Consider the following 6,000-nt stretch of genomic DNA (forward strand, 5'->3'; position numbering starts at 1 on the left):
AAATAAATAACAGTCAAAGACAATGCGGGGGGGGGGGGGGTGGCGGGGGTGGCGGGGGGAAGGGGAAGTTTCTAGAGGGAAATAAGTGATGGATTGGAAGAGATTTGAGGCTGTTGTGTCGTACAACTCGGTGCGCAATGTGACAGTCAAGAGTCCTCGCTGTGCTGCATCCTGGCACCTTCCATTTTAAATGAAGTCCTGAAAAATGCTGATTTAAAAGGGTTTAAGAAACAGAATAAAACAGCCTGATGTACACTGTGGACATTAGATCTTTTTTCATAATATATCTGCTGGTAGCCGTATCAAAATAAAGCTCCTCGGCCAAGGTGCAGGAGGGATGCCTGAGCTACCAGAGGTTTTTCAGTGCGTTCAGGCACACATCTGAGCAAAGAGAGGAATTATTTTACTTTTTACATATAATAATAACAAAGAGCAGGAATCTTGACCTGGAATTTGTCTTTGCTTTCCAAAAGCATCCCTGAGCAGTCTACGGAGACCAGAGGAAAATGTTGATTAATACCACCATTAATGAAAATAAACACGGGCTAAAATTCCAAGCGCTGTGCTTGCTTCTCAAAGCATCCAGGGATAGCAACAGATGCAATAAAGCAGAAATCCACTTTGGTGGCCAAGGGATAACATTTCCTACTTCAGACTCAAGCCATGGAGGGGGGGCGGCCAACGTACCACCCATAGCAGAGCAGCCCATGACCCTGAAGCTCTCTCATACATTTGAAAAGCCATCTCAGAAATGCAGCAGACTTGAACACTCCCGAGGGCAGCTTCCCAGCCCCTGCAAAGGGACTCATATCATTTACTGACCTGCATGGGACCTGGATGCTGTTCATGTGTATGTGCATTGGCTTTTTCCATCTGCGTATTTATCTCATTGATTTGAGCAAAGGAATTACAGGATTGAAAGAAAATTAATAGTTCCTTGCCCAGCCAGATTCTTATTTTGATTTGTTCCATTCTTGTCACTTTGAGTGAACTAAATAATTAATCATGTTACTGAAAATAATTAGGGCTAATATCACACAGATTACACTAGCCAGTTCTAACAATAATGTTGGTTAAAACATCTAAATAACCTGATATTTAATTATAGTCTGGCTTGTTTAGTGATGTACAGGTTTGGGGCTTTCTCTCACTCCAAATTTTGGCCAGCTACATTGAATAAATAAGAACTTTTTATAGCTGGTGTTCAAATTACCAAATACTTGCCTAAAGCAATCCCATTGATCAAGTGTATCATTTTTAATACAAATGTTTTTATTAGGACGCTTTGTTCAAGATAAATGAAGGATCAAATTAACTGGAGATTGGATGGGGTAGGAAATGCTGCAGCTGGATAATTTCAGCCACTGAGGCTGAACATTTCTTTCAAATGATGAGAAGTCATCAGCTAAGTCTTAATATAAAACACACACACATGGAGGCATCTCTGTATTGTTTCCTCTCATTGCTGCGACACACTTTATATGAAACATATTTGCGTTTTGTAGGACAGGCTGCAAACCCATCACCTCACTGCAACTAAAAGAGACTGAGATTTTATTCTGGCCAGAATTAGGTATGCTATCAAAATACCAGCATGCACCAAAACCCTCTTCCCACTCCCTCATTTTTCATCCACATTCTGCTGCCCCTGTTACCACTCAGCAAAACTCCTTGCACAGCTCTGCTCTTAACCCAAACATCTCCTTTGCAACCAGAACAGGGCAACCATTTTCCTCTTTTTAGGAAGAAAAACCACTAGAAGAGAGCCAGCACGAATATTCAACTGTTCTAGCATTCATGGTAGCGTAGCAGGAGCTGGACATGATCAAGAGTTTATCCATGACCAGCCAGTGGAAAATGACCATGTGAGTGAAATGCTGTTACTTTTATTTTTATGTATATGTATATAGATATAGATAGATATAGATATATATACACACACACACATACTTTTTAATCCAGACCAAATTAGGACAGCTATTTGGCATAACATTTTTTTGGCTGCTATGTAGAGCTGTAGATATTAAGTAGTTGCTTTCTGAAACAACTCTCCCTTCTCTGCATCCCGCTCCCAGAGCAACGTGTAAAGTGTTTGCTGATACAGGAATTACAGATGTTGGAGGAGCTGCAATAAAACCTCCCAAGATTTACATCTCCTCCGTGAGGCTTCTCTGCGGGCTGACTTCACAGGGAGAGTTTTTACAGGCATTCAGGATCCTTTTAAATGTATCTCCAGAGGCATTTGCAATAATCGGAGGAAATCCCTTGAAGCCCATCAGATAAAATACACAGAGTTAGGAAGGGAACGCGGAGGTCAGTTAGTCCCCATGGACAAACTATTTTTGACTTGTTCAGGGACACAAAGCCAAGTTTCCAACTCATGCTGAGTGCCGGCTTCATGAAGACCTCCAGATGCTTGCAGCCTCACCCCAGGTCCAGTTTGGGCTGGCTTACAGAATGAAAATAAAATTAAATCTCCCAAAACTGGTGGGTTTCTTCTTAATTTGGGGTAGAGAGGAAATTTCAGCTCTTAGACCCGGATCCAACCACACCTAATGCCTGTCCCAGTGCTCCATTGATGTGCCAGGCTGGTGCTTCAAGCAGGGAAATATGCAGCACAGCTTTTAGAGAGAATTATTACTTTATTCATTACTTCAGTGCAAGAAGTAATGAGCCCAGGTGGAATTACAGGTGGTAATGAAAAACAGAGACTTGTTTTTCTCAGGTATCATTTGTGGCCACTTCAACTATATGTATTATGTACTTGTACGTGCTTATACATATTTATATGTGTGCAAGTACCTGTACATGTACCACGTATATATGACAAAGATACAAAGGATTACAGATATATATATGTTTGTCATGTTACATCCCTATTTTGGAGCTGCAGGCTTTGGGTTGTGAAGGCTTGTATTTTGCTTTTATGCTGTGGCAAATAATAGCTTATTGCCCTCATCATAAGGTTTAAAACCTGTGACAATTACATTTGCTGAAGGAAGCTCTAACTTCACTTTGGAAAACTGCAGTGTATTGGCCCAAGGTGTATTTTGTCCAGAAGAGCTGCAGCCATTGTAAGAAAAACAAGCGAACAATCAAATTTATGAGTTATAGTTAAAGAGATGGGGAATGAGAGCAAATTAACCCCTTTACGCTGTAGCCAAGGCCACAGCACAAGGACGTCGCCGCTGCCTGCCCAGGAAAGTGAGGAATGACAGCAGCAGAGTGTATCGGTAATGGGTAACTTGGTACGAGGCAAGCAATTTAATTTCTATAGGGAGCCCAGTGACTGAAAGCAGCACTAATGCTGATTAATCCGTGCCCACCCCACCCCCCACCTTTTCTGTCCCCTAATTTCTCAGTGCTCAGTGCTCTTTCCTCCTTTCAGTGATTCCCACCGTGCAGGTACATAAGGCACCTCATGTACCTACGCTGAACACATGTAAAATCCCTCCGATTATGCTATTGCCTTTATTAGCCTGTGTGACAGTTTATACCACTGTGTTTATCTCTGCTGATTCTAAAACAACGTATATAGTTCATTTAATTACTATTTTAGTAATTTACCACAAGAAAATCTAGATTTTTCATCAGACTTTCGGGGTTGGTGTTTTTTCAGGTGGGATTTTGCAGCCTTGCATCCCTGTTTGGTTCCCAGGACCGTTCTCAGAGGACAGGATCTGATGGGACACACATTCTTCCCTGCTTCTTTTCTCAGTCAGGTATAAGCACAGGTAAACTCAAAGGGGAGAAAAGTTCGTGCTCCCCACAACTGTCCTTATTTTAGGAAAGCTGACCTGGCTTGACTTCAGGAGGCTTGTTTGTTTCGGTTTTGTTTGGTAGATAATCTGATTTCAGGGAGAGAAAAGCATGCTCTAAGTTTAGAAACTACCCAGGTTTGGCCACCCAAACAACATAAGAGCTCTTCGACTCTTTTCTGTGTTGGGAAAGCTCAGTTAAGTGCAATGTCCCGCCTCTGCCTCCTGCATCTCCTGGAAAAGCCATGGAAGTGAGTCATGGATTGCTTCATCCAGCAAGACCTTTATTGACTGCTGCTATTGCGAAAAGAGATTTCCCCATCTGCGGCAGCAGCTGGGCTGCTGTGTGTGGCTGAAACTGCCTGTGAAAGCAGAGGATATCTGGGAGACACGCTGATCCAGCACACTTTCAGGCAGGAATGCATCTGAGGACAGAGTTTGGCAGCGAAAACTGAAAAAGGGAAAGTGTGCAGAAGTTGCAGGAACAAAATCCTGATTTTTCACATATTGCCTTCAAAAGGAGAGTGATATTTCTGGGGGAAATGCCAGGATTTTCAGTACCTGGTTTTCTTTTCTGACTTTCAGAGAGGCCTGCCCAATGGGATAGTGGTGAAGTTTGATTGATTTGTTTAGAGAAAAAGTGTTCCCAATTGCCAAGGAGGCTGGGCTGTGTATGCTGGTTAAGAGCAGGCACTACTTCTGAGCACCTGCGTTCACGGGCATTAATAATAATGTGCTGTGCTTTAACCCCAGCCAGCAACTCAGCCCCACACCGCCGCTCGCCCGCTCCCCTCCGCTGGGATGGGGGAGAGAATCAAAAGGGTAAAAGTAAGAAAACTCATGGGTTGAGATACAGACAGTTTGGTAGGTAAGGCAGAAGCCACGCATGCAAGCAAACAAACCCAGGAATTAATTCATCACTTCCCATGGGCAGGCAGGTGTTCAGCCATCCCCAGGAAAGCCGGGCTCCATCACGTGTAACGGTGACTTGGGAAGGCAAACGCCATCACTCCAAACATCCACCCCTTCCTTCTTCTTCCCCCAGCTTTATATGCTGAGCACGGTGCCGTATGGTCTGGGACATCCCTCGGGTCAGCTGGGGTCAGCTGTACCGGCCGTGTCCCCCAGCCTGCTCGCTGGTGGGGTGAGGAGCAGAAATGCCCTTGGCTCCGTGAAAGCCCTGCTCAGCAGGAACTGAAACATCCCTCTGTTATCAACACTGCTTCCAGCACAAATCCAGAACACAGCCCCACGCTCGCTACTGTGAAGAAAATTAACTCTAACCCAGGCAAAACCAGCACCTAATAATACTACTAATAACAGAGCTAACAGAACTTCTCCTTAGGATAGAACAATTTTTAAAAGTACATGGTTTAAGGCAAAATAGTTCTGACTTCTGCCTGAGGTTATGGACATGAACTCTAGCTGGTCAAAGAAAGACAGTAAACTCATGGTCAACTGGTGTCAAAGAGATGGCTGGGAAGGGGGAGAACCTCCTGTTGGCCAAGAGGTTGTAAACTCTTGCACAGAGGAGCAGTGTCTTGGAGGACTGAGGATCAGCCAGGTTGCATGGGAGGCCAATGGACCTCAGACTTGGTCATTGCTGTCATGAGAAGCACAATATCAGTGCTGCTGAGGTTGGGTTTACATCTGACTTCAGCTGGAGCAGGATCAAGGACTTCATTATTCAGCATCCACTCCATCTGCTTTCCTGAAAATGTGTGCAAAGATTAAACATGACAAGGAATTTGTTTCCAAGAGACTGATATTTTGGGATGGATTAAGAAACCCTCCTTTTCCTGGAGACTGAGGCAGGCTGGCTCTGCCTCTCAGCTCTGGTCTCCTCCATGCTGGCCAGTACCACAGCAGAACAGAAAATGGTATCACAACCCTCATGGCTTTTGGAGTTTATGTCTCTCCTTTTCCTACAGACCCCTTCAAGCTGAAAGAAGACAAGTTCATCAGATGTCATCTCAAGAATATCCATCTGCATCCAGGCATCCTGTGTGAGAAATGACTTGTCGGGCAATACTAGGGCCGGTGTTCACCTGTACTGATACATCTCCTGTCAGCGTCCACACCCCCGTTGACAAATTGAATTTCACCTTGATTTCATCTTTCCAGCTAACACAGATTAACTGGGAGCTGTGTAGAAATTTTTTTGTTTGTTTTTTTTGCTTTGAAAGCATGCAGAAGGAGCAATCCTACAGATGTTGTCTGAGAAAATCCTGCCCTCCTGGTA

Source organism: Falco peregrinus, chromosome 5 (genome assembly GCF_023634155.1).
Source record: "Falco peregrinus isolate bFalPer1 chromosome 5, bFalPer1.pri, whole genome shotgun sequence".
In the NCBI taxonomy this organism is placed as follows: Eukaryota; Metazoa; Chordata; class Aves; order Falconiformes; family Falconidae; genus Falco; species Falco peregrinus.